This window comes from Peromyscus californicus, unplaced genomic scaffold, assembly GCF_007827085.1.
Source record: "Peromyscus californicus insignis strain IS unplaced genomic scaffold, ASM782708v3 Scaffold_5__1_contigs__length_169319896, whole genome shotgun sequence".
Taxonomy (NCBI): Eukaryota; Metazoa; Chordata; class Mammalia; order Rodentia; family Cricetidae; genus Peromyscus; species Peromyscus californicus.
Window position 1 is genome coordinate 109,977,881 of NW_026294573.1, and position 25,918 is coordinate 110,003,798.

At 35.6% G+C, this 25,918-nt stretch overlaps 1 protein-coding gene across 20 annotated transcripts in view; it reads left to right on the forward strand.

The window, feature by feature from the left end:
• Window positions 1–25,918, forward strand: part of Lingo2 (leucine rich repeat and Ig domain containing 2) — a 1,194,974-nt gene that overhangs the window by 471,438 nt on the left and 697,618 nt on the right. For all 20 annotated transcript variants that reach the window (XR_008213749.1, XM_052716815.1, XM_052716814.1 and 17 more), the window contains one exon: window positions 25,438–25,518. The gene's annotated coding sequence lies outside the window, so the exon portion shown is untranslated. The remainder of the gene's footprint in view (window positions 1–25,437; window positions 25,519–25,918) is intronic.

The following is a 25,918-nucleotide window of genomic DNA, read 5'->3' on the forward strand; positions in this document are numbered from 1 at the left end:
CTTCCTAGATATGTATTTTTATTCTCATAAATAACCACCATGCCCATAAGGACCCTCCTAGATTAGTGGATTAATGCACAGTTACTTTGGAGAACACCTTTTTAAATACACTTTTTTCATCAAATGCTGATTTGTGGGTGTGGAATACTGATTTGTGGGTGTGGAGGGAGAGCTGTATGCCATGCATATCACAAAGACAAAAAGCTCATTCAGTTCTAAAGCCGCAGAAGCTGACTCAGTAAAAGTTCATCATTGTTTATTTTAAAAATAAATTCTATAGCTTAGTTTTTCAGGTTGACATTTTTTTCCTTTAGAAACTAAAATAGATATTCCTAGGTAACATTAATTACTTTCGAATATTATTTTTGGTACCTTCGTCTCTAAATATAAAGGCTAGTATCATTCATGTACAGTTACTTTTTAAACCGTCATTGAATTTAGAAATGTCCCTAGAACATTATCATTTAAAAAGCACAACTACTATAAAGTCTTTGCTGTTTATAGTCATTAAAACATCCATGACCCTCTGTGTGTGTATGTGTGTGTGTGTTTACACTGATGTGTATCTGTCTCTGTCTCTTTTTTTTTAAATATGTGCCCACAAGTGATTTTATAACTTTAGAAACAGTATGAAACTATCCTTATTAAAGGCAGACTAGACATTGGAAAAAGGTACTGACTGACACTGTACAAGTATAAGAAGAAATGGCCCATCTTCAAAGAGAGGGGCACACAGATGCTTCTTAGTAAAGTTCATTCCCCTGGTGGTACCCAACTCCTTCCCATTCTCTCATTCTGGTGTGCAGAGGCATTTGCATGTGATATTTACTGCCTAAGAAAAGCCAAAGTGTCATTTTAATGCAGCAAATAAGGATCCTGGATGTTGTTGCTACTTCCTAATAGGCAAAAACACGAACCAACCAGAATCTGTATGACAATTCTGTCTACATCTGATGGAGAACTGAAGTCACACAGGAAGCTATACAAATGGGATTACAGAGAACCACAGCTTACTAAAGCAGAAACCCATAAGCATGAACTTTTAGACCCATTCTCTGGTAGGAAAATGTAACTGGTAGTTAAAAAATGGCTGGAGGTTTAGTGAGGACCAGTCTAAAACCTAAGGGTTAGAATTTTGGCAGGGTCTTACAGTGGAGCCTTCAGGACCATCCACCTGCTTTTATTTATATAATCTCTACTAGGTTCTCACATTGAAGTTCAATGAAAAGTCATTATAAACAGAATCTACACTTAAAAGAAATCCTTTTCATTAGAGCATAACTTACTGTGAGGATTTGTCAGACTGTTCAAGAGAAAGCAATACCCAACTCCTACCTTCCTCTAGTCTTCTGTGTTAGGAAGATAAATTAGTAAGTTGAGGCTCTGGAGTCATTCTGCACCACCAAAGAGGGGACTGTGAAATATTGTTGAGCCCACAGCACTGGCAAACAAGAGCACTAAAACACTGAGATTTTAGGACTATATCATACAATTGTGGTTCTCTTCCCCATACATTACATTTACTTTAGTATAGCTAATCTGATGGTGTTTGTTGTTCCTATTATACCAAGTCTAATTTTGAAGAAAAAGTTACCTAGCTAACTATTATGGAAGAATATTGAAGAAACTGTAAACATCAAGGCCTGAGGCAGATATGACAACAATTTAGAATTCTCAGACCAGGATCTTTCTCTGTAAACTGCAATTAATATGTTGAATGCTTAAAAAAAATAGATAATTTGTAAATTGAGGTGAAGTAAGTCAGAAAAGGAAATTTTACTGAACAACCAAGTTATGAAAGAAAAAAAAGAAGTGCTATAATAAAAATAATGGTTATAATGAATTCTTTTTTGGGAGGAGTTGAGACAGGGTTTCTCTGTGTAGCTTTGTGCCTTTCCTGGAACTTACTTTGGAGACCAGGCTGGCCTCGAACTCACAGAGATCCGCCTGCCTCTGCCTCCCGAGTGCTGGGATAAAAGGCGTGTGCCCCCACCGCCGGGCATGAATTCTTTTATACATTGGTTATATCTGAAAAATAAAGACAGCAGCAGATCTGATGATGGAAATTTCCAAATAGGAAAAGACTGAAGTGATCAGACTCTGGTATTTCAGAACTGTGGGACAATCACAAATGGTGTAAAATGTTCATTTTTTGATTACCAGAAGGAAAAGGAAAAGAGGAAAAGTCCATAGAATGCAATAATGATAGATTTTCCTCCAAATCAGTGTCAGAAACACAATCATAGACCCAGGAACTGCAGAGAGTACCACATTATAAAAGGTGAATTTATTGTGAAAAAAATGAAAGAGAGGCCAGCCTGGGCTACCAAGTGAGTTCCAGGAAAGGCGCAAAGCTACACAGAGAAACCCTGTCTCGAAAAACCAAAAAAAAAAAAAAAAATGAAACAAACAGAAGTACCACCAGTGTAAGAACCCAAACCCACAGCTGAAAAGACTGTGTTCACACTGTAGCACAACATATCAAATCCTGAAAGATACTGTGGGAAAGACAATTTGCTTCATGAGAAGAGAAATTGACCCTTACAAGCATGAAAGAGACTAGGATTAAATGTTGAAATTATAGGAGAAAATGAAACACTAGCAAAGCGTTCCAGATCCTGTGAAGTTGTCTTTCAAAAGAGTGGAAAAGCTGGAAGTACAGCTCGATGTAGAGTACTTGCTGTCATGGATGAAGTATGTGTGACTCCCACACTTAAAAACATGAAGAAGCAAAGACTTTCGCAGGCAAGGACATTTCAGAAGAAGAGTAAAAACTGAAGATCATATGGCCTATAGACATATTTTATAAGATATTTATTTGAAATGTCATATTCTCCTAAACATAAAAAGAGAATACTAGCAAAGAAAACAATGGAAGTAATAAAAAAACTTCAGTTATTTTTACTGATTTACTAGTTCAGAGTTTATTCATAATCATCTCAAAAATATCTGCTGACTATGGGCTGTGTATCAATAAGCTGAATGATATAAATGGCATAAGAAAAGAGGATTATAAATACTGCTTTTATTATAGTGTAGTGTCTGCAAAGTGATATTAGAGAGTGATTTTAGATTAGTAAATACATTCTGCTAAGTCTAAGGCAGCCGGTGACGTAGCCAAAGCTGAAATAGAAAACGCTTTTAAAAAGAAAACGAAATCCTCTTAAAGACTCAATACCTTTCCTTCAGTGATAGACAGAAAATGAGCAGAGACATAGCTGAGCTCTGAAATACCCCCAGTTAATTGATTATAATTTACAGCCAACAACTACCCCACCCCACAACATGCTTTCTGGGCTGATGATATGAAGCATTCACCAAAACAGAACACATTATGCACCATAAAACACATCTTGCCTAATTCCAAAAAACAATATGAAATTCATGTTTTTAGACTCAGAGTTAAATTATAAGTGAATCGCAGGGAAAGTACTGTTTGTATATGCTTTCCTCTCCCATCATGTTCCTCCCATGTAATCCATATTTCTTCCCAAGTCCATAGCTTATTTTATTTAAATTTATTTAATTTTTTTCATTACTGTTGTTACAGATAAATGCATAAATATCAATTGTTTGATCTATTTAGGGCTGACTGTGTGTAAATAATTTTAAGGCTGACCACTTGGGATTAGATAATCTATCAGGTGGCTCATCTTTGGGAAAAACTGATTCTGTCCCTCTAAGAACTTATCAGTTGCCAAGAGCTCTTCATTCCATGGTGGGGCCTTATGAAGTTTACCCCCTCCATGATGGCATGTCATCTGGTACTGTCATTGTCCAGGCCTCGTTTAGACAGTCATATTGTTGAGATTTTGTGGGTGCAGTTTCCCTGTCTTATGTAGAGGACACAATCCTCACAGGAGATGTCCTGGTCCTCTGGCTCTTCCATTCCACGTTCTGTTACTCTCTGCATTTTACAGGGCAGAGAGGACTCTAGAGACTTGACCAAAGCACACAATGAGCTACTTGAATGAAGCCTGACAATTGAATCAAACACATTGTTTTCAGAAAAATGTATAGGATTCGGTGTATGTTGCAGTAAAAAGAAAAACTTAAAGCAAATAATCTAAGTTTACACGTTGGGAGATTAGAAAAAAAATGAGTAATTTAAATATGAAATAAGAAACCTGAAAGAATGGAAATCAATGCAACTGAAAATGAGAACTCAATAGAGAAAATCAATGAAATAAAAAAAAAATCATTATTCCACACTATCTAAAAATTGGTAAGTCTCTTACCAAAACTGGAGAAGTAAAAATATAAGTATATTAAAAATTAAGGAATGAATAATTTAAGAAATAAAATATTCTGGTTGGGGAGATGATTCAGCAAGTTAAGTCACTTGTAACAAACTAATCCCGACCAACTGACTCTGATCCCTGGAAACCACACACTGGAAGGAGAGAACTGACTCCTGCATGTCATCCTCTGACTTCCATACACAAACGGTGGCAGACATGAGTCTACACACACACACACACAGAGACACATTTACAATCAGACTCACACATAGAGACACATGTAGACTCACAAACACACAAAGACAGTCACACAAACACACACACATTTACAAAAAGAAAATAGGTCATAATACCAAGTTTCTAATAAAACTCTATACCCCTCAATGGCTGCAGGCTAGAAAGTTGAGCCAGCATGTTTCAGTTGTTGCAAACCTAGTCAAAGTAATTTAACCTTCCAAACTGACAAAGAAAGCAATAGGTCATCCAGAATGGTCTTCATTTGCTTACAGTTATTTCTGGATCTGACTAATGTATACATGGAGACTCTTTCACAGATCTCATCAATCATCAGTTTTCTTTAGCCATGATCCTATCAATAAAACTTAAACTGACTGTGACAGAATTTATATTGAAATTTGGAGTATCACTTGTTCAACCTGTTGAAGACAAATTTTGAAATAGTCAAAAGAAAAAGGTGTGTGCTTCTTTGTGAAGGTAACGTTTTACCTAAAATCTGGAGGATCATAAAATATTACAACAATAGGAAATGCCCTGAATTTTAAAAACTTACTGGCTTTCTACAGTTTGCTTGACAATGTGGATTCTATTGAACAAGGTGCATATCAGGAGCTGAGGTAGGATGAGATGTGATTCTGTGACACATCCTCCATCATCTGTCTTCTTCCGTGGTCCTTATTTGTAATACAGGCAGGGCAAATGAATTTTTTATGGAGCTTTGTTTTTCAGATATCAGTTTTGCTTTTATAGATAGACAACTCAACTTCTGGATACAAAGGCGATTATATCTTTGACAGGTGTTTCTGGGTGTTTAATAACTTCTCTAAACCCTAGTATTCTTCAGAATACAGTTTGAAAGAAAATTCTAATATTTGGTTAAAAAATCAACTCTTTTAGATATAAGTATTTGTAAAGTGAAATTCTGCTTTCAGTCACTAACCTCAACACAAAAAAATAACCCATGAAAGGAAGATGTAGAGAGCAGAAAAAATGAGTGTTGTGATAAAGTGAATAAGCAGGAAACAGGTCTAGACAGAGCTCCATGAAGAGGAAATGAGAGCAGAGTTGGGGATCATTATCTTACATCATGGTCTCTGGTTTTAAATTGAATTTCCACACTAGTTGCCTTGTGAGTTCACATGGCCTCCTAATCAACCCAGAAATGGAAGGTGACTTGAATAGACAGAAATAACATTACGTTCATAAGATTTTGAAATTATGTGACATTCCATAAAGACTATGGATTACTCCTAGGATTTTCCTGAAAAAAAAACACAAAAGCAAAAACAAAAACACAAGCTCAAAGACACAGTTACAGGAATTAAGAGCACAGTCTATAGCCAGGAAATAAGAACTCAGACCACAGCACCATTTTCATGAATAGGCCAAACCCAGTCGTCTTTATCTTGTATTAACTCCTTTTCAGTGAAAGCAGACATTTAATTAACTAAAGAGATTTTATATTTGACATTAAAATTATTTAGCTTCATATTACTTATATAGTGTCTTTCAATGACACTTGCTTGCAATAAAATTTCCTAGCCTGATCTTGAAGTAAGATGAAGCAGCTATGCCTATATATGGGCTCTTAATTCTCCTACCTGATATTATGAGTCGTTGTCAATTTGATTTATTCTTCTATCAGAATGCAAACTTTATGAGAAGAGGCTATAGTTAGAATCACTGTGGGTTTTTTATCTTTATGAGATGCTTGGAAATAAATTCAATTAGTGATTTATTCACTCTTTAGAAAAAAAGACTAGGTCCATGTGAGGTATATTGGGAAATTTTAATTCTGGATGCTATCTGTAGGTTTAGAACAGAAAAGAGTATTTGTTTTTTGACTTTAGAAAAATCCATGTAGCATAAGAGAAACATAGTGCAATTGTCTGCCTTTCCATTACTGCCACTTAGAACAATCTGGAAAAAGAAAACTACAACAATAAAAAAACCAAACCAAGCACTCAGACCTAGTGAGGGAAGAATAGAACGCACTTTGACTTCTTGCTACAGATTATTTGGTGTCAAACTACTCTTTTAATAATTTACTGGGAACGTGCAGATAGAAAATATTATAATATCTTACAATAGATTTGAAAACGAGTAATGAGTAAAGAAGAAGAGGCTGACATCCAAAGGAAGCCAATAGCTTCTGTTATGTACACTGATTAATATAAGGGAAGGAATATAAGAAAAGGCAGTTTCCAACCTACTATGTGATTTTAGGTATCAAAATATGAATATTGTAATAAAAACAGGATGGAGCAAAGAAAGCCTAATGTGTTTCATAATACTTCATTCAAATAATTCAGGTACTTCATCCATCAATGACATACATATCACCCAAAAAAACCCATTATAAATAAAAATTATGCTATTATATCTATATTTTAATTGAAAAATAAGGAAATCCCTTTGAGGTATATTTTAATGTCAAAATTATCTCATTAATCCAGAAATTTTTTTGACATAAGTTATTTAAATGCTTCATATATTGTTATGAAAATTTTCTGCATTCATTCAGCAACACTGACAGCTAATAGTGTTTCACTTTATGTGAACCCTGTAATCTGCTTAAGTACACACTTATTGATAGGCATATACACTCTTTTTCCAAAACCTACTACTAAAAACCATTGAAAATGTGTATCTTTTCATCGTTTGATTGATTGTTTGCCACCTATCTGCTACCTATTTATCAATGCATGTATGTTCATATTTTTTAATATCTTTTCTGAATGAAATTGCTTCTGATAGTCTTTTTAAAGGTCAGAAACTATTGAAAAATAATCCTGGTAAGAGGTTTTGCAAATACGCATTTCTATCGAGAACATATGAGTACCTTCCTCTTCTCCTTGCACACATTGTATGTAAGCATCTAAACATTTGATAATAGGTATGTATTAATTTATGAATTCCCTTGGACATTTAGGGAAATGAATGTTTTTCATATATGTATTGCTTAGTAAGGTAAAATTATAATGACTATAACAATGTTTTTCAGAAACCCAATGACATTGTTTACAGTGGGGTTTGCCTGCAACTATGCCTTCTGGTTATAAATAGCCCTGTTCCCTATGAAGGCAATAGCAGCAAATCTGAAATGTCTTCTTCTGTCCTTTTATAGGAATGCTTGGCTTTCTGCATCAGAATTTGGAGCTGACAGAATGTACTGACAATTTAATGGGTACTGTTCACTTACAGCTTCATAAGCTGTGTTAAGAAGAAGAGACTAGAACCATGAAACACATGAAAGGAAGCCATGTCCTCTCATTCATGGGACATAGTGGTATTCATATACTCCATTTAAAAAACAAGAGTCTCAACTAATTAGTGTCCTATGTGAGACCTTTGCCATCATTGCCTTTCCATCCTTCATCGTTAAGTCCTCAACAAGTTCTATTCAGCAAATGATAGTTGAGAGGCTGGCTTCTAAAAATGGACCACCTGCATCTGAATTTTAGTTCTGCTTTGGTCAGCTGGGCACATTAAGCCAAGTTCCTTACCTGGCTGTGCTTGAGCTTCTTCATTTGCAAACCGGAACAATAGCATTCTATAACTCATAGTTGTGAAGATCTGAGCAGGTGGTGGCAGCTTTGTAGGCATGATTGCAACTGCACTGTGGAAGTATAGCTCAAAGCCATATCAACTAATACTTAAATGAGTACAGCCTGCTGACATGCAAAAGAATGGTAGTGATATGGATGTCAAAATACATAGTTTATTATTTGTTGGAAAGAGTAAGCTGGGTATCACTTTGTGATGGACTATGAATGCTTTATTTTGTGTGAATAGACTGTATGATTTATATAGTTCTTCAAGGTAGAAATTCTATTGCCAACAAATGGGGAAGACATTTAATGAAATCTTAATCTGAAGTATAAAAGGCATATTATAAATGAAAATATTACATTTGTAACAAAGGAATAATTTTATCTACCATCTTATGAGCCTTGACAAGCTGCAGTGTTTCAGTTGCCCAAGTTTAGAAAAAGACTTGATATTAGATTCTCTTGAATGAGTTTTAAATGGCCAGTTTTCTCTGAAGACTCTTGGAATCTGATGTTAATGCCTGGATGGGTTGCTACCAGGCTAACTTAAGAGAAAGTTTATTGACACTCCCATTTCACATTAAACATGTGGTAGCATCATTATCACTGACATAGTCTACTGATATAACTGGATAGCCATGTTGGTAACTATTTAAAGTCCCAGCCTCCTAAACACCTAATAATCATGTGGTTAAGGAAAGGAGTTCAAAAAAAAAAAAAAAAAACCTTCAAATGAACGGACTAATTTACATAATCAGGTTACTATGAAATGGTTGCAACTTTTAGATATTTAAATATTCGCGCGCACGCACACACACACACACACACACACACACACACACAAATATATCATTTAAGTATTAGTTGGTATACACACACACTATATTTCCACCATTTAGATGCTTACAACATAGGGAATATCAAAGCTAAAAAAATACCAATATAAATCCCAAGTGAAATGTAACCATAATACAAGCTAATCTTTGGATTCTGTAGCCATAGCTAAAGTAAATAATTTTGGACAGCTACCTAGGCATTGATGCATGAGAACTAAAACAAAATTTCAGGTACTTAATGATATGACTATGAACTATACGTTCATTAAAGTCATTGACTTGTTAACGTGGTAGTTACTTTTTTGTGTCTTTGACAAAATGTCTGGCACAAACAACTTAGAGGAAGGAAGATGCACTTTGTCTTACAGTTCTAAAGGATTTAGGTTCATCATGCTAGGTAATTTGTGGGGGCAGGAAGGAGTGACTTAGAAGGAATATGAGGTGGCTGCCACATTGTAGCAGGAAGGAAGTAGAGAACATGACAGAATGGAGTCAGAGGCAGCAAACTCAGTGACCTGCCCAACTGATGTAGTCCTAGCTAGCTCCAACCTGCTGGAGATTCTACAGACTCCATAATTACCATTAGCTCAGGACCAAGTGTTTGAACATATAGGGACTATTTTATATGCAACTGAAACAATTAATTTTATATTACTCTATCTTTCAAGAATTATCATTATCAAAACTACTGATTAAGGCAAGGTGTGCCCACTGAGGCTGTAGGTTGACATAGTATGTGTTAGGGTATAGCAGATGTCACTACCCTCACACTGGGTTCTTATTCCAGAGCACTATTTACCATCAATTCTCTTTATAATTATTATAAATACTAAAATTTCTGTTTCTACTTTAACGACAATAATGGTCTAGCTAATCAGATGTGTTTTAAATACCATATTAAAAATAAAAGAAGACACTTAGGATTAAAGAGATGGCCTGGTGGTTTTGAGCACTTGCTGTTCATGTAAAGGACCCATGTTCATTTCTCATCATCCACATGGTATAGCTCAAAACTTGATTGTATATCCAGTTCCAGAGGATTTGATGTCTTCTTCTGACCTCAGGCACCAAACATGCATGTTTTACATAGACATACATGCAAGTAAGACATCCATACCTATAGTAAATATATAAGTAAGGAAGCAAATAAGTAAATTTAATATAAATAATACTACAAAGGCAAAATAAGGAAACAAATCATAATAAACTTGGTGGCTGTCATGGAATTGTAGATGTGACAGTAACTTTCTTGTGTCTCATGTCTTTTGCACAATCAGTGACTTAGATTTAGCTAGAGAAAATTTAGTATGTGTAAGAAGAAGGAGTGAGGGAAATCACTTTATGATAGTAGCGTACCTGAGTGTGGGGCGCCTCTTTTAAAAGGTAAATATGACTCGGTCATTAGGATTGATTAGCCTTCGGAAAAGAGTTGTTATGAGGCTGTGAAGGTCTATGGAGCATCGGAAAGCTTCCTTTCCAGAGTGGAAAATGAAGAAGGGATGTGAAGGCCAAAAAATGAAGCTGCAGCTGGAGAAATATGGCAGATGGAATAGAATGAGTAAATCATAAAACAGGAAATTTCAAAGACAATGAACCTTTCCCTGTTTTATATTTTCTTAAGGTTGTCTCCTGGGAACATTTTTTTTAAATACCAACTTTTCAAGAATGGTACTCAAAATGTTCTAGAAACTGATTTCAGCAATTTTTCCTGATGTGAAATGATGAGGGCCTAATCCATAGAAATGGTCATTGGTAGGGATGGAGAGATAAAAATAACCAACTGACATTTCAGGAGTTAAGTGCTGAATTGGAATTTATAGACAATTACCTGAGTGGAGGGGACTTTTGAAGAAAAACATAGAGTTTGAGAAATAGGCAAATAGTAATCCTATTAGCCAAAGGTTATACTGTCTTATCTTGATAAACTTTGTCCTGGTGTCCTGTCACTATATAATAATTCCCCTCAATTTTTCAGCTTAAAGCAACATACATTTTTATTTCGGTGTATATAGGTCAGAAATACAGGCAAAGTCTAACCCTCTCCTTTGCTTAGATTCATGCAAGACTACAGGTTGGTTTGACTACGTTTCTGTTGTTTGGTTTGTTTTGACATTTGGCCTTAAAATCATGGGAGTGGATAATGACCTTAAACTCTGGGTCCCATGTCAGATATATCTATAAGTGTTGTCACATCTGTGATATAGAACTTAGAAAGACACACACGTGCACGTTCATGACTGCAGCTAAGCTGAACAAATTTGGGCAGGTGAATTTTATTAATGTCATTATCTTGGCTGTGATTTTATAACTGCATTAGTTTCTTTTCCTGTTGCTGTAATAAAACACCCTGTCAAAGCCAAGTTAATGGAGAAACAGCTTAATCCAGCTCACTGTGTACGGATAAAGTCAAGTGTGTCAGGGGAAGTCAGGGTGCAAGAGCTTCAAGCTGGTCACATTGCATTTACAATCAGAAAGCATAGATCGATGAATGCATGCTGCTCTTTAGCTCACGTTCTCTACTTAGAAAGTCTAGGTTTCCAGCCAGAGAATGGCACCACTCACAATGAGCAGGTCTCCCCACCCCAGTTAATACAATCAAAACAATCCCCACAGTACACTCAGAAGCCCAATTCACAGTTGAGTCTAGATTCTGTCGGAATGATTGTCTCTGCTCCCATTGCAGTATATGTGCTCCACCATTCCTGGAAAAACATTATACATATACATCATATACATATACTTCATGTACATATACATGTACATAATGTGTGTGTGTGTGTGTGTGTGTGTGTGTGTGTGTGTGTGTGTGTGTGTGTGTGTACTGAAAGGAGGGTCTTGTCCTTGCTAAGCAAGTAGAGCACCACTGATCTGTATCCCCATGACTGTTTTTGAACTCTAGGCTTCAGGCAATCTAGACAAATACTGATAAACTGATCAATCTCCCAGCCAAGACTGTTCTTAACATGAAAACTCAGATTAGATAGACCCAATTTAGAACTCAGGTGCTTGGTTGTATAATTCGGTTTCTTCAAGTTGCAGGATACAGGGTCTTGACTTCTTGCTGTGATGAGTAGAGAGATCCTAAGATTCTATTGACTGTGTTCAGCTATGGGAGCGAACTCATAATTCCCAAACAATCCCTGATATTCCATGCCATATGGGCTTCCCTCACATAGCCACCTGTTTCATAAAGGCAATACCACTAGAATAGGTAGAACAGCTCATATTATAATACAATATCATAAGATCATGCATTTATCTCCCATCAGTTTTTCCAGAATCTATAATTACCAGACCCAGTATTCCACCATTAAGGAAAGGTAGTTTCAAAACCTTGATCCCAACAGAGGAGGAAGGGTTCATGAGATTGACCCTAGAGTCATTCTCCTACATAATGGCTAAATCAAAATAGTCTATAGGGATAAAAACAGACAAAGGAAGCCTGATAGAAATGTATGGCACAGGCTGCTGTGTAATTATATTGAAGCTACAAAATAGAGCTTAAAATGTGGCTCTAGCAGAACCTGTGTAGAACCAGAAAGTGACTCAACCAATTCCTTTTTATTCTGCTTGCTTGGTAGTTTACACAAATGTTGATGTATCTGCCTGCTGGTACTTCCTTGTGTTGACGATAAATTAATGTGATAATTAGTTCTCATTGTTTAAATGATTTTTTTTTCAAATGAAGAACATACCTCCTAGGCTTTTGAATGGCAGATACACCTGCATCCTTCCTTGGGCAATTTCCCTTATTGAAACCATGTCACCTGAAGCAGTGACACTTTCCATTTAAAGCAGTGTGGTAGCAGATAACAGTGACAGCATGAGATTTTAGGTCTAGAAAGAGCCTGAGGCGAATAGATTATGTTTAGGCACTGACAAAACATAGACACATTATTCAGTTTTTGCCCAAGCAAGCTAATTTATTCCAAACTTGTGAAGCTTTGTTTTGATAACTTCCAAGCTTGTTCTCGGCTCAGTGCTTGCTTGACTGAGAAGTATTTCCTTCTCAGTACTCACTTTTGTCACTACAAATTCTATTTGGGGGACTAATGAGTTGAGATCATAGAGTGAATCCGCCAAGGAACGTAATGGGGTCGTGGTGCTATGCCTCGTGTTCCTGTGAATCCAGCCCAGTGTTTACCAGCATATGCATGAAGAGTCACTATTTAGCATCTATGTAATTGGAACAGTGAGCCTACAACTGCTTGAAGGGATGAAAATTGGACCCCAAATCACAGAAGGTTACTCAATGTTGACAATTTTTTAAAAAGACTTCTAATCACTTTTTTTTATGCTTTATTCAGTGGTTCCAACTTTCCCATCCACTGAGTCCATGCTGGTAACTAACCTGGAAGTGTTTAAATCTTTGATCTTGAATACAGTAATTATATCTTATCACAGTAAAACTATGTTACAACATAATGTTGGTTAGGAAACAGGTAATATTATCAATACCAAATTCGTAATTCGTTTGTAGTTCCACTAAAAATAAACAAAATCCTATCACGGGGCAATAGACCTCAGTGGTTTGAAGAACAATTGTCTTTCAGAGGCCCCAATACTCATGTCTGCAACTGCACTCATGAGCACATACCCGTAAACACACCCACAAAACATATATGTAACTTAACAAATTTAAATTATACGTATGTAATTTAACAAATAAATTTTAAATGCTGTAAAGGTTGCTATTTACATATACAGTCATTTACAAGAGGTCTGCATTGACTCTATTGGGTACATGTGCAAAGTGTATGAATTACTAATATGATAGACTGAACCATAAGCATATTTGTAAATTACAACATCTTTGAGAGAGAGAGAATTTGAATTGACTGATATATTTATTTAAGTAATCAGTAATATTTGCTTAGAGCAAAGCTAATAATGGGGAAATCATATTCAATAACATTTAAAATATCTCCCTGCAATATTATCGCATGCTCACTATAATATTATTCATATTTCTTTCCCTACATAAGAGATTTGTTCAACCATAAATGCAATATTATATTTTACTTAGTGTAAATGAGTTTTTCTTATACTATATAATCTATTCACTTTTAAAGGACTGTTTATGGTTTTTAATGCTTTCTATTCACAGTTTATTTTAACGTTGTCCAAGTACATTCTTTTCAATATCCTGAGTTTTCTGCCTCTGGTGTGGGCAGTGGGACTACTTGCCTTTGTTAAATTAAATCCTTACTACAGTGATGACAGAGAATGTGAATAGGCAGGTGGTTTGAAATCATAAAACTCTGTCATTGCAAATGATACATGTCATAAAGGCTCTAAATGACCCACAATGGGATCTGGGTGTTTGGATGTGCTGATCACCAGAAATTATTACCAGAATCCATCCTAGTTTGACATAAACCCAGGAAATAGAATGTTCCAGAAAATTCAAGTTTTCTACATGTTGAATGGGTCTGAGCTGTGTTTGGAGCTCTGTAACATCTCTAGAGAGGAAAAGACTATAGGAATGGTTCTACAATTTTACTTATTCTTTTTTTTTTCCAGAACTGAGGACCGAACCCATGGCCTTGCGCTTGCTAGGCAAGCGCTCTACCACTGAGCTAAATCCCCAACCCCAATTTTACTTATTCTTTATGGATAGAAAATGCCAAAGATTCCCTGACCAATGTTTGCTTTGCTACTTATTGATCTATGTAATCTGAAAGCTGTCTCAAGACTGTACTCTATGAAACAAAATCTCATTTGAGGACCTTTGAATATCAATACTAATAATCTACTGATTTATTCAAACATTTATACAGTTAGTGGTTGAATTTTAAACTATTAAAAACAACAAAAAATATAGTTTTCCATTTTAATGAGCTCTTTTGCACTATCATAATTTTAAAATATCACTCTAATAAATAATTCTTACAGTACCAGAGCCTTTGGGCCTACAAAATGTCAGCTGCTTAATTTTGAAAAATGGATATCACCCTTACAAATTCATCTGGTCAAGCATTTGCATTACATTATGCTTAGCACATAGACTTAAGAGCACTGAGAATGTCCTCATCAATTACATGAAGAAGATGTAAAGCTTGGTAACTTTCTGTGTGATCTCTAATTGTAAGAACTTAGGGTTTGATTGATTTGCCCAATCCCTGCCCCCACAGAGTGCAGAAAATGACAGGTAGAAGAAAATTAAGCTGTTACAAAATAGCCTGACATTTAGATTTACTCTATATCACACACACACACACACACACACACACACACATACACTTTTGTCCTTTAAAATGAAGAAAATCCAATTCTTGGCACAATGGTCTATGACTTTAATTTCGGGTTTAGGAAGATAACCAGGAGTTAGCAGTCATTTTCATGAATACATGAGGACTTGCCTATATTTTAAGTCAAAGAGGGAGAGATAAGAGAAAAGGAAGGGAGAGGGAAAGAAGGAAGGAAGGAAGGAAGGAAGGAAGGAAGGAAGGAAGGAAGGAAGGAAAAGGAGAAAAAGAGAGAAGAGGAAATCCTGTCATTGTCACTTTCCACAACACAGCTGAATCTGAGTAACATTAAGTTTAGTGAATAAAGCCAGGCACAGGAAGACACATTTAAGTTCTAAATGATTTGAGTTGAGAAGGACATTTGGGGTTGCTGCTTACCAAGGACTGGGCATAGAGGGTGATAGCGGGGATGCTGCTTACTGGACATTAGAGGAAAGAGGTCATGGTGGGTTTGCTGGTTACCAGGTTTGGTAATGGCAAGGCATTGTAGAGATGTTGGTTACTAAGGATTGGAGGTGGAAGGATGTGGTGGGATTGTTGGCTACCAAGGATTGGGGATGGGAGGTCATGGTGGGGATGCTACCATCAGAGATTTGGGGTGGGAAGGCATTGGGGGGATGTTGATAAAGAATACAAGATTCCATGTGAATAGAAGCAGTAGGTTCAAAAGACCTAATATACGGCAGCATGCATACAGTTAATAACCATTCATTGCGTTGTCAAAAATTACTAAGAGTAAAGTGTTCTTACCATAAAATTGTAAATATGTGAAGCTCGGTCAATGTTAATCAGTTCAACTTAGCCATTGTACAATATGCACATATTTCAAAGTACTCACATATAATATATGCATTTTTATTAAAATAAATACAAATAAGAATGTTAAAACCATAAGGGATCAAGTAAATAAATCCCTAAAAAAAACAAAAAATGGAGCAGCTCACAAGCTTCATTATGCAGGATTTCTTTTCTTTATTCTACAAATATCCATGTTGAAATAGAGATTTTTAGAGGTCATGAATTATTATTATTAGTAGTAGTTATTATGTATATATGCTTGATGTACTGATTGTTTCACATTTGTATACAGAATGTTTAAATTGTTACATTAGTTACTTTTCTGTTCCTGTGATAAAACACCATAACCAAAAGCAATAGAAAAGGAATTTATTGTGACGTATGGTTCCACAGCAAGAGTCCATAATGGCATGGGCAGCATGGCAGCAGATAACCAGAGCAGGAAGATGAGGAATCACATCTTCAGCTTTAACACACAGCAGAGAAAGCAAACTGGAAGTGGGTAATGGTAAAAGCTCTCCCAGCCTGTCCCTAGCACAAAGGGATACTTCCTCCTGCAATGCTCCAACTCCTGAAGCTTCCGTAAATTCCCCCTAAATTACCACCATCTAGGACCAAGCATTCAAATATGAGAGCCTGTGGGTAACCTTTCTCATTCAAACTTCCACAGTTATACTCATTAAATATATACACTTTTATGTATTAATAATATCTCAATAAAATATTTTAAAAATGAAAATTGTGAATCAGAAATCTCTAAGATAACTCGTTGATACAAGTGTCATATATACATTGGGATATTAGATTAGAGGTTTAGTGTGTTTCTGAAAATTATCCACTAGTCTGATAATGAAGTAAAATGTATCTTTAAAACAGCAGTTCAGGGAAATCAGAACAAAAGAATAAGGTAAGTTGAGTAGGAACTTAGGTTTTTTAAAAAAATGATTTTTGTGGATTAAATTTAGCATAAAGGAATTTCATGTTAACTTTGATAGTAGTGAAGAGGTTTTGTAAAACTCAGAAAGATTATATCAATATTTTCCTGAGAGTCATCAAAGTTTGTGTAGGTGTGAATTAGCAAATATATCAATAATGTAAGATCACAAGATGACTGGCCAAGACATTTTTAAAATGTTTTTGAATTGATAGAGTTGCATGGAAACAGTATCAAGAGTTTCTTTTTTATCAAGTGAACCTTCCAAACAGTAAAACCAATGAGTGTATACTACATAAACTTACATGTCTTAAAGACCTACTTTTTCTAAAATGGGTGATACATATTATATTATCTTTTAATTTTTTTAGCTTCTTTTCATAGATAGGTTTATACACTGAGTCAACAAATGTTTTAAAAAAATAATAGCTGTGATTTTTTAATGAAGGTTTTAGTGGTAATCAGGAGAACTGGTGGAGTTCACCTCATATGGAAAGTTAAGAGGAAGAAGCAAATATTATCTAATAATCATTTAGATAAATATAATTTCACACAACAATGGATTCCACAGTTATTGAGGATGCGATATGTTGCCGTTACCTAATTTTACTAACTCATTTAATATTTTCATCCTTCCATTTAGGTAAATAATTTTATATTTTTTTATTAATAAAGAAGTTGGAATATAGTAAGCATTGGCAATTTTCTAAAATTTATGCAGACTAGCAAATAGCATTTTCAGTATTTAAATTCAATAAGAATGGATACGAATTCTGTGCTCAAAATCACATTATTCTGAGAAACAGTGAGAAGAAAACTTCAAAAAGAAGCAATAGAATATTAAAAGAGATGCCCAATTAGAAGGAGTATGCATTGGAAGCAGTATTTAAACTGAAACCTAGAAAGAGCTGGGAATGACCAGGGAAGGGACAGGATAAAAATAGCTCTAACAAAGCAGCATTCTATGGAAGAACCTTACAATTTGAAGGCATGTTCAACAAAGATGCAGCTAAAGGGGTTACTGTGACTGGATTAACAGTGTCTTTTAGTTAGAGAATAAAATGAAAAGGAATACAAATGATAGTCAAAAAAACAAGGGAAGTCAATTATGGAGAAATAAGACTAGGTTGTTATTTTACAGTAATTATGCCTGGAATATAGTGAATGGACCCAAAGGGCAAGAATAAGCCATGATTAGACCAAGTGAGTGAAACAGAAGATACCAATTTCTTGGAATGGACAGAACAGCAAGATTCCTAACAGATAGATGGATTCAAGGATTCATCCGGGAGATGAGAAAGAAGGCACAGCTGGGAAACAGGGGACACTGGACTCTGAGTTGAGATTTCTGGCCTAAAGTATGTTTGTTTGTTTGGGAGATTCAAGTTCTCATCATCTATTTGTTAGTCTTGAAGGGTTATTTTTGATGGACTAAGACTTAGAAGTAAAAGCTCTCGATGAGGACAGCCTATGACTCAGTAATCTGTTCCTTACATTTTTCTTTGGCTTCCTTCATTCTCTTGGACAAAAGCTTAGCAATTCCTCCATATTTTCTTAGTATGCTGTTTTTCAGAGCAAAATGTTGGTGTTTGTGTTGCAGGACATGGACACATGGAGTAACAAGATGTTGACTCTTGAGTGTTTTGGTGCTGGGCTTCTTACCTTCCTGCTTAAGGGCTTTCTGACCTGTTTGCGGACATCATTGACTTTAGAGAGCTGAAAGAGCCTTCAGATTCTGTGAGCTCTTTTGGCCTCCAACCGTTAAGATACAGCAGTATCTGTCAGTTCAGGAATCTCCTTCGCTCATTGTTCACAACAGCCAAGTTGAGAACATTGCGATTGGCATCCACAATGTATCTGCAAACAGATTTATGCTTATTCTCTCTAGTTCTCCTTGGTCTATAAAACAAGAATGTCCCTCTGCAATGGATCAAGACACCTTGATTCGTGGGAAAACCTTGCTGAGGGTTCCCATGAATTATCAGGACCACATAACCTGTGTTGGCTAGTTTATGTCAACTTGACACAAGCTAGATTCCTTAGAGAGAAGAGAGCCTCAATTGAGAAAATGCTTCCATAAGACCTGACTGTAAGGCATTTTCTTAATCAGGGATCAATGGGACAGGGCCCAGCGCATTGTAGGTGGTTCCATCCTAAGGCTCCTGGTCCTGGACTTTATAAGAAAGCAGGCTGAGCAAGCCATGATGAGCAAGCCAGTAAGTAGCAGCACTCCTCCATTGCTTTTACATCAGCTCCTGTCCCCAGGTTCCTGCCTCCAGGTTCCTGCCTCCAGGTTCCTGCCATGCTTGAGTTCCTGTCCCGACTTCCTTTGATGATGAGTTGTGATGTGAAAGTGTAAGTCAAATAAATCTTGCCCTCCACAGCTTGCTTTTGGATATGGTGTTTCATCACAGCAATAGAAACCTTAGCTAAGATGCAACCCTTCTACTCTTCACCCAGAGCTCCAGAAGCTACTACTGTGGTCATGTGCTTATCATAGAAAGTATTTGTGTTCACTGTCCTCTTCAATGAGTTTCTGACAGCCAGTCAGTGAAGAGGAAATATTCAGCTTCATCTTGACCAGGCCAAAATATAAAAATTTTTCTTCCAAAATATTTCCTTCCAAAATATAAAAATATTCCTCCATTGAAAAGGATTTTTCATTAGAATAGTTTATTAAGTGTTTCAAACATAAAACAAAATATAAATGAGTATGAACATAGGCTTATAAATGGAATACAGATGACAAGGCTCACAGAACTGTCATAGAGTAGTGGAGTAACATAATTGAAGGTGAAAAACAAAAGGTGTGAGTCCATTCCCAAAACATACCCAACCTACACTGGTCTACTTGGCTAATGAGAGTGAAACCTACTTCCAGGTGAGATTGGTAAAGCTGCTAACTCTGATGTTTTCTTTTTCATTAAGTCACTTATACAACAAATGATTTTACACACAGGTTTGGTACATGTTTAGTGTAATACTAGATACTGTGGATATACTGAACAGGAATGGTTCATGTCTCCAGAAAAGTTCATCACTATCATTTTCACTAAACTGCTTCCATCATCCTGTATGCTTATTTATGACTTCATTTTGTTGTTGTTGTTTAAGTGTGGTTAAGATGGCTAAGGATCAACTGTGCAGTTATTAGATATCTATTACAGGTTCCCTTCCATCAGAGAAAAGAGCAGTTGTTAATAACTCAAGTTATTGGGACCACTGTTTTATTTCAAGCCTCGGTCTGTTATTTTCTCGGTAAATCTGCCTATACCTTGGTTAAAAGTTGTGCTGTGTCCCTCAGTGGTATCAATGGGAACAGAAAAATAATATCTTTGGATTGTTCTTAGAATTAACTTAGCAAATAGCTACATTAATACAGTGCTTGGCATATGGAAATTATTCAGTAATTATTTTATAACTCTTTATAGGGCTTGAAAATTTGTGTGTGTGTGTGTTTGTGTGTGTGTGTATGTGAGAGAGACAGAGACAGAGACAGAGAGAGAGAGAGAGAGAGAGAGAGAGAGAGCATTCATACTTTAATTCCAAACAAACCATGTAGATTAATTGCCAAACATTATAGCTGTAGTAGAATTTTAACTTTCAAAACTTTAAGCAGAATAAAAAGTTTTAACTTGATTGACCTAATAAAAAGACACCAGTGCATTGCATCCAACTCTAGGGTTTTGAAAGATTAAAGCGAATAAAAATATGGATATCCTTAGCAGGTGTATCTCTAAGAAAGTCATGAACAAAGAAAGTGTATGCCACCAAAGCAGTCTGGAGTGAAGTCCTCATCGCTCAGCTGGGAGTCCCCAAATAAAGCAGTTAAAAAACCAGGCAACTTGAAATAAAGCATAAAAAAAATGCCTGTTTTGAGGTTTCCCTTTTTTTTTCTATTGAAGAACAGGCAGTGTGCATTTCATGCTAAAGTAGAATTGGGTATTGTAAAAGTGCAAGAGTCTCTTTCAATAGGCTTCTGGCAATGTGCTTTAAGTGGAAACTGTAGAGAGAATTAATCAGTACTGTCACTGGACTTTTCTAAACTTTTTTGAAATATTTGCTTTCAATATTAAAATTTCTAGTGAATAACTTAATCAAAACACGTGAGTGTACTTTCTTCTCTCTTCTATCTTCCTTTTGATCTGTAGTTGTAGATAAGTAATATCGCTGGGTTGATTCACCAAAATTATAAATTATATATTTTAATTTTTAGTATTAGACTAGTTATTTTGTGGTGTAGGTTGAAAATTACTTAACTGGTTTACTAGAATTAAGAAGAAAGTAATGGTATATTCAATTTTATCTATCTTAATGAAAAATAATTTTGAATATTTACGTCCTGAGGAAATATTACTTCTATGACATCAATTTGCTAGAAATATCATATTAATTAAATCTTTTAATTTTATGTGAATGTTACTTGTTTAAAATATTAGATTTTTATGAATCTTCTAGTTTAGCATTAATTAGAGAACTAGACTGCCTTGCATTTTAATACCATCCTTTTAAGACAGGGTCAAAGCACCAACCACAAGAAATGGAAAGCTTTCATTCGGAATTTCCCTCTTGTTTAATAACTGTGAAATGTTGATAATAAAACATGAAATCATCTGTGTCTGGTCTGCTGCTCTGATTATAGGTTTCAAACTTGGTTAAGCACCATTATATTCAATTTCCTACTTATTCCTTCCAGTTTCCTGACCATAGCTATCTACCCATGGTACTATGGAGATGATGTTGACTGTATGATATGTCATCTTGAGATAATTATGGGATAATATTATGTGCTTCAGATAGTAGGGTGATCTGTAACATTCCCTATGACTTAACTCATACTGAATAAACTAAATGATGTTTTGTTTCATTTGTATTTTATTTATTTTGAGCCCTCCTGTGTTGGTGTGGGTGTGTATGTGTGTGGGTGTGCAGGTGAACACATGCCATAGCCCACAAGTGGAGATTAGAAGACAACCTGCTGTGGTCAGTTCTCTCCCTCCACCTCATGAGGCCTGAGATCTAATTCAGGTCAAGAGGTGTGGTGGCAGGGGACTTCACCCACTCAGGCATCTTGCTGACCCTGAAATATTGTTTATAAAACAGTGAAGAGCATAGATAGCTCATACAGTGGTCATCATTTCTCCTTTTCAAATTATTGGGTCTAAAAAGAAAATAAACAAAGGTAGAGAAGATGCAGACACCGTCTAACCACTCATTTGTCACCAAGCGAGCTGTCTATCCCCAGCATAGGTGGAGGCATTGTTTCTCTCAGAAGAAATCTAAGTCGATTGTCAGTGTACCTCCTCTTGTGGTACTGCAATCTAGTCAAATGCTCCTTAGAGACTGCTGTATTGTGAACCTTCCTCCATCATCCCAGAAATGCACTGCTCACAGTTAGCCTTCCTCCATCATCCCAGGAATGCACTGCTCACAGTTAGCCTTCCTCCATCATCCCAAGAATGCACTGCTCACAGTTAGCCTTCCTCCATCATCCCAGGAATGCACTGCTCACAGTTAGCCTTCCTCCATCATCCCGGGAATGTACTGCTCACAATGTTTTTCCATCATAAACTATGAAACTTCATTCTTTCTGTGTATGCCCTACCCTACTGTGCAAGAATATAAATATGGTGACAAAAATGTCAATAATAAGGTAATTCTCAACTTTTGAGAGAAGAGGCCAGAGTATATTTTTGTTATGAAAAATAAAATTTTTCTAGCTTTCCTATCTTGAAAAAATGTCTGAGAAAAGTTAGATTTATTTGTAGGAAAAAAAAAAGAGTGTTTGGGGGTTTTGTTTTAAGTCCATTCATTCAAAACACAAATTTTTATGTTTCCTTCTGAATCAGTTGTAAATGTATAGATGAAAATGTATAGCTGTAGGCTCTTTACCTAGGGCCAGTCAATTGCAATATTTGTTTTCCCTTTTAAAAGAGAAGGGAGATCATTATTTCTCATGTGTTTTCAAAGATTCTTGAACATATGCCCACAAACATAAGAGATTAATTCACTACATTTTGAGTAATGTGACATTTTTCTTATCTGTAATTATTACTCTACACATCATCTTCAAGAAATAAAATAATAGTTTTGATTATATAAATCCAATTGTACAACTCTATAGACTCCTGAATAGGATCTTCTTTGTTTGAATAGTAGCCAAGTCTGGATTAACTACAATTTGAAAACTATTAATTCTTCAGTTATTGGCAGAGCCTTACTATCACTCCCCTTTAATGTTATTTTTTATCATGATCACTACAGCAAGATCCTGATTGTGAAATTGGCTATCCATAGTTTCCTTTATAAGGGACTAATTCAAGTGTGACTTTGTTGGCCATGCTACGTATTTGGGCATATTTTTTTTAAGTGAAAGGATGGAACATTTATTCTTTTTTTATAAAAAAGCCTGGTAGACTCAGCCTAACCAGGTCCAGTTCCCTCCTCCCTACACAAGGCTGAGCAAAGTGTCTCAACACAGGCCCCAGACATACTTTATATATGTCTCAGATGTATTTTCTGACTACTAAATGACCATCTTTTTGTATTCAAAAATATTATCCTTGACTTTGAATTGTTTATTTCTATCAAAATTCTAAGTGCATAATTCTGTTTAGTCTTGTTGTGTTTCTTAAACCAACTCAATTAAACTATATCCTCCAATTCTTATTAAACTAGATTTTCATATTTTTCCTCTTCTTTACTCTGAAGATGTACTTTTGATTGCCAATGCCCATCTCCTTTATCTTGAAATCATTTTAGTGGGAAAGAACTAATGCATGTATAACATGACCAAGTCCTGCCTGCTGGATAGGCTTCTCATCCTGCTCATTATCCTGTAAAGCAGACTGTTGCAACATTGCTTCAAACTTTGGTTTACTGCTAGAGAATCATAGTTTGAGATTTGGTTGCTCATACATTCTATTGTCAGCCCAGTGAAACTGAAGTTATTTCTGCTGAGACTCCTCAACTGCCACTCAGAAACCACCCTACAAACACCCATGTTTGTTTCAGTCTTGTCAATGTATCTGATCTGGTTTTTTCTTTCTCTTCTAAAATGTATGTGTTGGTAACTTCATTTTTGTTTAATGCCTGTGGTCTGACTGCTTCTTTTGCATTTTTATTATTTATTTTATTGCCACAATCTATTTTTCATATCTGTCAAACAATAATGTCTCTAAATTAAAATGATTGCTTACTAAAAGTTAAAATATGACAGCAAATTGCAAACACAATATACATTCCATCTACAATAAAGATGTCAAATATAATTTTTATTTTGTTTTATATATTTTTGACAAGATTTGATTATGTGTCACAGGTTTGCCTCAAACTCGTAAACCTCTCACCAAAGCCATCTCAGTGTTGGGTGTTAAAGTTGTGTGCCACCACACATAGCTCTGTGATCTTTAAATACGGTAACAAACTTTTATTGTTTTTACTTTTGGAGCATCTAAACTGCCACTTAGAGTTTTTGTGCTGATATACATCACACAATAACACTATTGGAAAGTGTTGTGCACATACCTCATTCTTAGAAGAAACAGGCATGCAAACGGAGTTCCTCATGCTTGTCAGCAAGCACATTACCTCTCACTCACTGAACCATCGCCCCAGAATCCAGCTGCCCGTGTAAATGTAGGAGATGGATGCTGAGTGTTTTCTTTACTGATACCACCTGATTTTTTGAGACAGTCTCTCAGAGAACCTTGTTGGAACTTGCTGTTTTGGCAAATAGCTGGACAACCAGCAAACACTTTGGATACAACTCTCTCCCCAGTCCTTGCTGCCAGCATTGGGGTCACAGATGAATGGAGGTCCAGAAGTAACACAAGGCAACAACAAAGCCCCATGCATCTTAATTATCATTTTAATTTGCTTTTAGCAAGTATTTTTAAATAGTTGCTCCTATAAAAAATTAAAATCTAAATCTGAATTATTATTGGAGTCTCACTGCAGATTACTGTCTATCATTTCATCTTACCAGTTATACTTACTTGACATTCCATAATTTCCTATAGGAGATTCACAACTAAAGGGAATAAGAGCCATCTGTCTAATAAACTCATATGCTAGGTATATATTACCAAGTGAATTAATTGCTAAGACGATGACTATTATTTTCATTCTTATGTATCTTGTACAGAGAAATTATGAGATATGAATTAAAATCTTGATAAAAATCTAGTTAAAGTAATCATTCTAAAACCTAAACAAGGAGCCAAATCCCTCTGCTTCATGTAGAAAAATATTTATATAGTAATGTATGTAGAGTAAGAAAACACCTCAATTACAAATGCTTGTTTTTGTAGTACAACACCCTCTATTAAGAAAATACATGTAATTGAATGTGGATTTTCTTTGTGGTGCTTTATAATCTGGACTGTATTTGAGTGTCTTGGAAGTCTCAGACAGACATAATTTCTATTGCTATATTGTGCAATTTAACAAAAGCCATAATAACAGCAATACACTTTGAAGCACTTTTTAAGTGGCAGTGTAGAATGATAATAAAATTTTATGGCTAATCACCATCATTGTACACAGTTATATATTGTTCTGAATATAATTTTTTCTTCTGTTTATTTATAGGAATTGAAGAGTGACATGGGAAGACAGCATCATGAGCTCCTGGGGCTTCTAAGCTGTTCTGTGGATTTTTAAGTGTATAAGGTAAACATTGAGTCTATTTTGTTGTGTTTTGGGGATGAAAGTGAATATCATCTTAAAATTTGTTAAACTCTTATATTTTATATAACATATTGTATACTACTTGGATTCTGTTCATATTTGTTTAGTGTCCTTTATGAAAATTTTAACATATTCAAGGGTTATACTCTGCCTTCTTTTTTACTTTTTTAAATTATGTATTTTTGTATGCCTATCTTCTGACCTAACCTCTGACTATATAGAATCTGGGCATTGAACTTAGGTCATCTAACTTGTTGGCAAGTGCCTTTAACCATACCCATAGATTAGTGCAACTCTCAACCCTCATCAGAGACATTTCTTTTGGAAGGAGATGGTGATTAATACAGAGTTCCACAATTGGTCAAGCTCGGTGTAGAAAATA